We start from the raw sequence: 11498 nt of genomic DNA on the forward strand, positions 1-11498 counted from the left end.
TACCCAACAAAACTCAGAAACTGTGATACGCGAGAGCTAATATTTTGCAACAACTATAATTATCCAACACTAGCAACAAGAACAAAAAAATTATATCAATTACTTGTATACTCTTATTTAGTAACTTTAGATAACATTAATTATTAGTTTTCAGTTGTAATTAATTTTAAAAAATAATTAATAACATGTTAGGTGATGATAACCAAGTGCAAAAAGCATTGTACACACAAACAAAGCACCACTTAGTTCATCGAGTCCCGGTGTCCTCTCTCCTCCCATACCAGGTCGTCATGGAACCAATTTTTTTTTTTTCATCAATCGAAAATTTTCTAAGTCCAGCGTTAAAAAAATCTTAAATTGCAAATATCTCGAAAATGGTATCGTTAGATGCCCCATACGGCATCGTTAGATGCCCCCTGTCGATTTTGGAGGTGTAGAATACGTATACCAAGTTTTGGTGGTCCTGGGGTCAAGGGGTAAGAAGTTAGCCCACCACCTCCCAAAAACTTTGATCACTCGTAACTTTTGAACGAATAGTCGTAGAAAGGTCGGGTTTAGTGTGTCGGTCGAGTCTCGGTGTCCTCTGTCCTCCCATACCAAAATAAACATAGGTCGTCATGGAACCAATTATTCATCAATCGAAAATTTTCCCAGTCCAGCGTTAAAAAATCTTAAATTGTAAATATCTCGAATTTTTGACAAACAGGGTCATAGAACCCTCCAATTCATGACTTGGGAAAAATCTGTTTGCTGATTCATCATGTACACCCATACGTGAGAAAAAATATGAATAGAACCTATGCTCGGAAATCGAAAATGGCGACCGGAAGTGGGGTTATCTTGGAAACGGTAAGACTTGGGAAAAATCTGTTTGGGGATTCATCATGTACACCTATACGTGAGAAAAAATATGAATAGAACCTATGCTCGGAAATCGAAAATGGCGACCGGAAGTGGGGTTATCTTGGAAACGGTAAAACTTGGGAAAAATCTGTTTGGGGATTCATCGTGTACACCCATACGTGAGAAAAAGTATGAATAGAACCTATGTTCGGAAATCGAAAATGGCGACCGGAAGTGGGGTTATCTTGGAAACTGTAAGACTTGGGTAAAATCTGTTTGGGGATTCATCATGTACACCTATACGTGAGAAAAAGTATGAATAGAACCTATGCTCGGAAATCCAAAATGGCGACCGGAAGTGGGGTTATCTTGGAAACGATAAGACTTAGGACAAATCTATTTGCGGATTCATCATGTACACCTATACGTGAGTAAAATATGAATAGAACCTATGCTCGGAAATTTGAACGAAGCGAACAGGGAAATCGAATACGACGTGGACGTAGGCGACGGGTTCGTTCATCCTCACAGAGCGGACCTCTACCTTCAATTCGACGTGGTGAAGAAGGAAAGCGGAGACGCGTTTCCCGCAGCAGCAAATTTGATACTCGTGGACAACTTCGTGCCTCACCTGTTCTCGCAGGTGGAGGTGAGGAAACACGGTACCGTCATCGACAGAATAGATTATCCAGGCATCACGTCGACGGCAGTGGGAACATTGAAATTATCCAAAACGGACGCGGCGTACTATCAAGCGGGAGGATTCGAAGTCGGGGCGAAAATATCGACGAGAAGTCAGATGGTGCTCTTTCCCATGCGTCTGCTGCCCGGTTTCTTCTCGGACTACAAGGAGATCATGTGGAAGGGAGGACTGAGGATCACGTTTCGAAGAGCGGCCAACGACAACGACGCACTGATGCGATACACCAACTTGAACGCAGACGGCACGCCGATAGCCAACACTTTACCCGAAGCAGCCAAGTGAGTCATCCGGAGCATGGAGTTGAGAATGCCGGTGGTGGAATACGAAACGAACTACGCCCTCAAGTACAAAGCGGAGATCTTGAAAAGTCCCCAGGTACCGATTCACTTTCACGGTTACCAGTGCGTGCAGAAGTTGGCGTCGGGAAGTCACATGGAATTCGACGTGACGACGCAGTTCAACAACATACAGTTCGACATGCCAGATTTCGTCGTAGTGCTCTTTCAGACCGGACGCGATAAGAATCAGGAAAAAGATTTCAGCAAATTCAACGACTGCAAGATCAAGAACGTTTATCTCAAGAACGGCAGGAACGAAGTGTTCCCGCGCGAGAATTACAACCTCGACATGACCAAAGACGATTACCTCAAACTTTACGAAGCGTTCTCGGCTTACAAGCGCGTGACCGAGAGAAACGTCGACGTGTACTACACGCCCAGCGAATTCAAAACCCACAGACCCATGACCGTCATCAACACGACGAAACGGAAGCAGGTCGTGGTCAACGATCGAACCAACATCAAGATCGTCTGCGAGTTCCACGACGCGCTGCCCGAGGATACTCTATGCAGCGTCATCCTGATCGCAGAGAAGTCCTTCGCGTACGACGTGAAGAACGAGAGGGTGACGGAACAGTTTTAAAATTCATAAAAAAATTGCCACATACTAAAAAAAATCAACAAGGTTATATAAAATATAATGTAAGTTAGTTCGGTGTGCAAATAAAAGAAAATGATAGGTCACTGAAAATCGTAAAAAAAAATCGTAAGATAGGTTAAGTTATATCACGTAAGATCGTGATCGAGTAAGATGTTGGCAACATTGCGAGAAAATAAGGCTTGTGTCTTACAAGAGCAAACCATTAAGTCGAGTCCCACTTTCGGTTGGTGAACTCTTTCTCTCCATTTGGGTCTACTACAGTTCGGTGTGCAAATAAAAAGAATAAATGATAGGTTACTGAAGATCGTAAAAAAAAATCGTAAGATAGGTTAAGTTATATCACGTAAGATCGTGATCGAGTGAGGTGTTGGCAACACTGCGAGAAAATGAGGCTTATGCCTTACAAGAAAAAAAACCATTAAGGCGAGCCTCACCGAGCCTCACTTTCGGTTGGTGAACTCTCTCCATTTGGGTCTACTAAAAAAACAATTATTATTTTTGTTTGTTTGCTTGCATCACAATACAGGCACGCGCGCATATGTGTGTGTGTGCGACAGAGAGAGGTTTACAAAAGGTCACGATATATAAACCATTGGTCCCGGACTTGGAAAAAAATTATGATAAGGTGCATTCATCCTTCAAGGATGAAACAGTGCATTTACTCATCACGCTGTGTCAGCGCAATAAATGAGGCGCGGAACGTGGAAAGAAAATAAGTTTTTTTTTAAAGTTTTTTGATGCTGTTTTCATCGCTGTGAAACATCGTCAGCGCAATAAATGAGGCGCGGAACGTGGAGAGAAGATGAGGTTTTTTTGAGGTTTTTGGTGATCCCCAAATGAGTAAAGTGAGTTTTTGATGTTTTGGTGCTGTTTTCTTCGCTGCGAAACATCGTCAGCGCAATAAATGAGGCGCGGAACGTGCAGAGAAAGTGAGTTTTTGAGGTTTTTTTGATCCCCAATTGATGTTTCTCAAACGGGCTTATTGTACTACTCTAAAGTAGGTCAAAGCATGTAGAGGCTCTCGTGTAGTTTAGCACGTAATAAAAAAAGGATAGGTTAAGTTATATCACGTAAGATCGTGATATACCTACCAAGTGTGAGTGGGGGAAAAAAGGGAAATTTTACTAAAACATCTCTAAACGCTAAAACATCGACAAAAAATTGTCAAAATATGTCAAAAACTGATATTCAATTGATAAAAAAGGGGCTACAAATGCATACCTACCAAGTACGAGGTGGGAAAAAAGGGAAATTTTACTAAAACATCGCTAAACGCTAAAACATCGACAAAAAATTGTCAAAATATGTCAAAAACTGATATTCGATTGGTAAAAAACAGAGGCTACAAATGCGTACCTACTAAGTACTATTTTGAAACAATACACTTACACTACTGGGGGACTCCAGAAGGGGGGGGGGACTTCCCCGGGACGTACACCTTTTCCAATTTTTCACGCACTTCACACGCTTTCAAAACTTTGACACTTAATTCCAGCCATGGGAGCTATCCGAATTTCTTCATTTTTTGACGCAAGGCACTTGAGACGTTCACAAGGCTAAATGTATGCATTGGCGGACCGTACTTGGGGTATAAACCGAAATTTGGGGCTCGCGTCGCCGACTACCGTAACGCGTGTCAGCTCACAGAGGGAGTCCAGTCAGTCAGCATCAGTTGGTAGGGACAATATGGGGGGAACCCCCGAATGCATCCTAACCTCCACCCGCATGTATTCGAGGACATGCGCAATGTCCCAGTGCCTCTGATATAAACTGGGACGGCAGTTGATCGTGTTACGGTTCCCCCGACATTGTTGTACCATACCTCTTTATTATTAGTTCACCAGTTATACAAGTACACATATAGATATAATTAAGGACACAAATACAAAGAAAAAAAGAAAAAATATAAGAATACATAAGAAAAAAATAAATAAAATACATTACAGAAGGAAACACAATACATACAGTATCTTTGGTACCATCGGTACCATTAACAGTACAAAGCCCATAGATGTGCATTGTTAGTGATATAATTCTGTTTGATCTTAGTTCGTTGTTTGAAATTGATTTGTATGCTCAGCTTAGTACCGGATTCCGGAATCTAAAAGTATCACTCTCAAGACCAGGGACCAGCCGCCAGGGACGGATCCGCATATAAGTTGAAGATTATTTAGAGTTTGTAATTTGATAGGGATTTGCTCACCTCAGAGGCTGGTATATCCCTCCCCGGCGACTACTCCCCTCCCAAATGAGTATTCGTATACAGCTATTATGCTTATGTATATATATATATGAAATAAAATAATATTAAAATTTATGTGGCCAGAAATGAATACACTTCAGCCTGCTAACATAAAGATATATATATAATCACAAACAAACAAAAAATATGTTGTTTTCATTTAGGTGCACCGGGTTCCGGTGCATCAAATACTGGGATACCAGTATAGGAATTCATGTTGGGTTATATCCCATTGACTCTAGCTCGTTTGGCCAACTCCACTCGTTTTATATATTCTTTGTGCGGTTCTCCTTGCATTCGAATTGGACGAAATCTTCTTTCAGCAGCTTCCCTTCTTCCCTGTGACACAATATAGAATTTTCTTCTCGAAACTCCTTGTATAGGTTCCTCTTCTTGCAGTCTGTAAGTTTCTTGCCTTGTGGTCACGGTTGGAATATTTAAGGGTGGGTCTTTTACTCTCGATGGCCGTGATCTTGTTTTATTTTTCACAGGGTCTGGATTTATCTGAGATGATCCATCGGATGATTCCCCGTGCTGTGTAAGTTGAAGAAATTTCTTGAGCTCTACCTCTGAGATATGGTTAGTCAGATGGGCAAGATTTTCAATTTGTTTACTATTTAGCAATAGTTTTACATTAAAGGTTTTGATTGATTGATTGATTTAAAATTGTTTGGGTGCGTCGGCACTTAAGGCCATTTTGTACCCTTCTATGTATACGGGGAAATAGCCCCTTATCTGAAATTCTGACTCAAAATTAAAAAAGGGGTGTAAATAGCCCCTTAGGAAAAAATAAAAGTGCAGGTTGTAAAAAGACCTGCACGATACAAACACAACACATTAAAAAGTCAGAACAAACAAACTAAAAACCTCCTTACAGACGATGGAAGAGTCCAGCTCTTCGTAAAAAAACTAAAAGTTGGAAGGTTTTTCCTTAATTGCATTGTCCTCTGATCCATTTTTAAAAAGGACGACAAGAAAGTCCTTGATAGCTATATGCAGATAAGCCATATGAATTTCGTACATATTAAGGAAAATTTTCCTCAGAGTCGGGTCCTCCTCATATACCCTGTGACATGTTGGTTTATTCCTCGGGCCAGTTTTGAATTTAAGTTGATTTTTTTTCTTGAAGTCTTCTGGGGTATTCCATTTAGAATGTATACTTCGTTTATAACATCCTCTTCGGGTTTTTTTGGTTGGGATGTCATACACTATCATTAATGAATTTCGTTTTTTTGGTTTTTCTGCATTTAATCCCCTTGTTTTTAAATTTGGATTGCTTAATATTTTTGTGGCGTCTTCCTCTGAGGCAGTTTCAACAATTAAGGTTTTTGGAGTATACCTCATGCCTTGTATTCTTACTTTGTCTCTGATTGGGTCTACTACCCTGGTAAAATTATCCCAAATGTCTCGCCCAGACTGTTTATCCTGAGCTGTGACGAAGACTGTTTGGAGTTGCTTATTACCTTTTGGATTTGTTCAGTTTTTTTGGGGGGGGGTTATTTAGTGTTAGCAGCTATTTGAGCATAAGTGTTGGGAAAGGGATGGTCCTGTGTTGTTGGTTGTTTCTTGGCTTCAGATTCTAAGATTTTATAGGCTGTTCTGAGCGACTTATTTTCAGCGACATTTTCTGTATTTAGTTGGTTTAGTTTGGTTATAAGATTAATGAGTTGGGTTTTTTTATCCGCAGAGAGATTTTTCTCTTTTGCAATAAGGGTTGTAACATCCCTTGTGATCTTGTGGTACAGGTTTAATTGGAATTCGCTGTTTTCTGGCACTATTTTTCTTAATATTGAGATTTGGGGGTTGTTACCCCCGTCAGGGGTTGAGGGGAGGGTGTTGGGGTTGTTTGTTCCATTGCTTGGAGAAGGTTGAGACACCTGTACCCCATCCTCATCATGAGACGTGTGCCTTCTCTTGGATACCGGTAGGTTTGGGTTTGGGGGTAAGTGACTAAGACCACCCCTCCTAAAGGGGTCGAAGGGTTGGTCCCGTTTCGATTGTTCTGAGTTTCCAGTCCCTTTTTTTGGGGTTAAACCAGGCGGACCCGGCATATCCCACTATACTGCAGCCCCACGTCAAGTGGGAGCTTAACCGTCTAGCTTCCCGCGCTACGCAAAAGCACGTGGCCAGCTGTCACCCTGAAAAACAAAAACAAACTCCACATGCTGGCAGACCACACTCGAGTCACACGAGCGTGACGTCAGCAAGATCCCGGATGATTAAACGTGTTTTATAAGTTCCACGTACCCAACTGCCACGCTATCGACACTTCCAAAGCAACACTGAACAACACTTCACAAAAAGGGTTCCCAAAAAAAACACCCTTTGGAATTAAGGGTTGGGGGTAGTTTCTAAGTGAAGGGGAGGGATGAGACTTGACGTCAAGTTTGGTCCCATCTCTTATTGGCGCCTGGTTGAGATTTTATTGTAGGTTGAATTTGAAATTTTTGACCCGTATGAAAAATAGCCGTTTCTCCATAAGAAATACATGGGGGAGGTTTTTCCACAGCAACCTTTTCCCAGAATGTCCAAGGGGGATGGGACAAATTTAGCTGTCTTCCTTGGTCCTTCCTACGTGGGATTAAGCCCTTTCGGAGGATAAGGATTCATACTGACTCATAGTTATTTACTTGTTTTCCCATGTATCTGTTCCTGCTTGAAATCTCCATAAGATTAGCATGGTTTTTATTTTCTAGATTGTGTATACAGTACTTCCCCCTTCCGTCGGTCCAAGGTCTTTACGTGCCTTGGGGCTTCCAGAAAGGGGTGAGATGGGTCCTGAAGGTATATAGGGTGAGGGGGGCTCCAGGGGGGTATACTTCCCCAGGACGTTCACTTTTTGAGATTCTCCAGGGAATTTCGCACTTCACAACACTTGCAGGCGAGAAAAAAATTGAATATCTTCTGAACCACTGATCCAAATTTCACCACATTTTAACAATGAGTGGTTTAAACATTCACAGTTTGGAAGTTGCACAGCGGCGGACTGTACTCGCCAAAGTACGATTCTTTTTTGGATACGCGTCGCGGACTACCGTAACGCGTGTCTGTCAGTTCACACCTCTATGCAAGTAGGTAGGAACAGGTGTATGGGGCACGGGGGACGAGGTCCTCCAACAAACTCTCACCTCGCACTCAAATGCACTCTCTCTCCCAGCGCAGTTACCGTCGCTTGCAATTCTTGTATGCATATTTTTTGCTGGGAGCGGTAGTGCCCCATTTAGGATCAGGAGATTGGGATTCTAAGAGGAAAGGAGAGTGAAAACTAAGCCTTGGTACCTAAGAAAGTTTACACCAAGGCGTCTTTGCTGTATTCTTGTGGCTTTAATTTTAATTGAGAAAGCATAAAGGAAATAACAGAAAATAATAAAAATACCAATGAGTAAAATATATATAATAATTTAAAAATCTATTATTTAAAATAAGATAAAAAGAAAAGACATATCTCTGGATCGGCTAATTTAAGGAGTAATTAGAGAATGTTTAAATGTGAGTCCTTAGACTCTTCAGAAGTTACAAGATGTAGTCTTTTAAGAGAGACTAGGATTTGGAGTTTCTATAGTAGTCCGTAGACCAGAAACAACATTAAGAGTGAGAGGGACTATCCCAAAGTGAGGGGTGTTCCCTTGGCTTCTTCTTCAGTCAGCGGGCAGTTAGGCATCGAGCTTCTTCTTCTGGTGAATCTGCTTCTCTCAGCAGATTGGTCTTCAGGTGAAAAGGAATCTTTTCGATCCACTGTGACGCACTTTTAGAGTTCTGAAGATACTAAGTATCCAGGCACCTCGAGTGGTTCAAGCACCAATTAACGAAGCACACGCCAAAGTCTTGCGCTTGTTTGCTATTTGACAAGCAAATTTACTATTTTGAGACTTAATTTATATTGGACATGAAAAGAAAAAGATAAATGGATAATGAAAATAAATATAGAAATATAGAATATAGAAAAATAAATATAGATATACAAATGAAAGTCAGTCATTTGAATATCAGATAATAAAGAAACATATTTATAAATCAGGAAAACTTTGATGTGACAGTTAGACTTGTTTTAGATAATGAGTCCTTAGACTCTTCGAGGTTACATGATGTATTCTATGAAGAAACTAAGATCTGGGTGGTGTTAATATTATAGTCCGTAGACCAGAAACTCCATCAAGAATAATAAGAGGGACTTTCCCGAAAAGGAGGGTGTTCCCTTGGCTTCCTCTTCCGTCTGCTAGATGACAGGCTACAGGCATCTTCTTCTTATAAAACCTTCCGTTTACTAACGTCCTGGACCTGGGGTGGAGTACCTCTTCTCTCTGCTGGTAGACTTCAGATGAAAAGAGATTCTCCGGAACTACTGTAATACACTCGTAGAGTTTTCTTCAGATCTTGGTAATGAGGTTATTCAGGGTACGATCACTAAACACAACAGAGCACTTGTCAGTAACTTCAGTATTTTAATATATTAATGTTACACCGGGCTTCATCTTCCTCTTTTAGAGGTTATGCAAAACTTCCGTCTGTTTATCGAGGTTGGACCTTCCTCATAAAATTTTTCTTCTTTTTGAAGTTCTATCTTGGGGCAGCTATTTTTTATTTTCCCTTCTCTGAACGGAGTTTCATAGATCCTAGGATTCACTGAAACAGTCGGGACATTGAGCTGCTGTTTTTTTCTTGGAGTAAACTGTGTCTCTTCGATGTTTGAAATCTCTTCCGCAAGTTTGTTCAAAATGGAGGATTTAGTCCTATCTCCCAAGACAGTGGTTTCAGTATAACTGCCTAAGTTTCTTCTCAAGTCCAGGATGTATTTGGAATTATAACCCTGGCACTTCAAAATTTTATGTTCAGGAGTATCCAGGGTCTTACACAGTTTACAGTTTTCTTCTGTCCTGAGCTTGAAACGTTTCAGGTACGATCCATAAGGACCGTGACCTGTTATGAAGTGAACCAGTCCTTTAGAAGGGTTTAAATGTTTCCACGAATTGCGTCTTCTCACACTTGGGATGTAAAGTTTTGAACGAGCTGATGACTCTTTTTCCCATTCATTTTCCCACTTATTATCAAAATAGAGTCTTGCCTCTTTTCCGCAGCTTACGTTAATGTTATGTCTTCTTACATCATCGAAGCACTTATTCTATAACCAGTAATTCGCTGCTGCAAGCTGCACATCCAGATCCAGTGGGAGGACTCCAGCTATGGCAATCAGGGAGCGAACTGGGGATGTTTTGAACGCTCCAATTATTCTTAATAGCACATTGCGTTGTGCTGATCTTAGCTTGGATATTGTTCTGTCCTCAAATGCTAAATGAGCCCATGCACTAGCTGCGTACCTTACAGTTGAAACAAAGATTGCGTTATAATATAACATAGCAGTATTGAAAGGAATTTTGATGGATTTATTTCCAAGACTTAACACCCTGTGTAGTGAAGTTTTTGCTTTACTGGTGATATAATCTACATGAGATCTAAATTTTAGTTGTGAGTCTATGTATAATCCTAGGTACTTAAACGACTTCTCCTCACGTATTGTTTGGCTGTTGAGTTTCACACTTGGGGATCTTAGAAGACAGCCTTTCAGCTGTGCAATCACAGTTTTGTTTGTTGCTATCGAAAGTTCAGAAACTTGACACCAGGAAGTTATTTGGTTCAGTATATTATTCGCCTTTTCTTCTAGATTTCTTCTATTGTTTGCTCCTATAAGTATCATAATGTCATCAGCATATGCCACGACGTCTATGGTGTTGGGATTCTCGGCTAGTTCTGACAGTAATGGGTCGATTGTCATATTCCGCAGTTGTGGACCGAGAACAGAACCTTGTGGACAGACTTTGTTGACTTTTCTATGGATGACTTGGCCATTTCTTCTGTAATTAACTTTCCTGTTAAGGTAGTCACGCAAAACGTTGTATAGTGCGTGAGGAAGATTCATGGCCCTAAGGATTTCTGCTTGTATTGCAGAAGTAAGTTAGAATACCTCCACTTAGTCTCTCTGTATTTTTCCAAATAAAATTGCTTGTTTGTATAAGTGTTCGACTTTTGATAGAGCTTCCTAAATTTTCGCGTGGTGTTTCTTCTTTTTACTAAATAGTCAGGCCATTTGTTGATATTCTTTTTAATTCCTTGTTTGGACTGTCTTAATCCTTCAATCATTGCCTGATTAACTATGGAATACAAGTGCTAATTTTTTTTTGTTATGTCCTCATCTAAATCCTCTTCATTAACTTGGATGACGTGTTTGAAAAGATTCTCCTTGTTAAACTGTTTCCAGTTGATTCTTTGTTGAAAAGTGCTTTGTGTACTATGGCCTTGTTTATGTATCTTGATCCTAACGGTATTATGGTCGCTGGTTGATTCGTTATCTTTAATCCACCAATCTATTCTCTGAGACCTCCCCATGCTACTAATAAGACTCAGATCAATATTGGAGGAAGCCCCTTGCTTGTCAGACTTAGTGTTTAGGACTGTTAGGTCTTTTAGTGCAATAAGGTCTTCCAATAGTAAACCTCTTTCATCCGTGAGTTTACTAAACCATAAGTTCGATTTGGCATTACTATCCATACAAATAATGATCCGAGATGCTGCATAAGCATCTATGATGTTTTCCAACATATTAAGATACGGCTCTATTGGTTCCCTATACTGACAATAGAGACTCACTATAGTCCATTTCGAAAAACCAATGTCTATTTCTGCCACTTGGCAGTGAGTCGTTGAAAGGCATTTATTCCAAAGTATCTTAAAGTCTTTATTCAGTACTACTATCGCTGAAGAAGGTTCTTGATCGTT

The sequence above is a fragment of the Lepisma saccharinum genome (assembly GCF_977018435.1).
Source record: "Lepisma saccharinum chromosome 12 unlocalized genomic scaffold, izLepSacc3.1 SUPER_12_unloc_1, whole genome shotgun sequence".
Lineage (NCBI taxonomy): Eukaryota > Metazoa > Arthropoda > Insecta > Zygentoma > Lepismatidae > Lepisma > Lepisma saccharinum.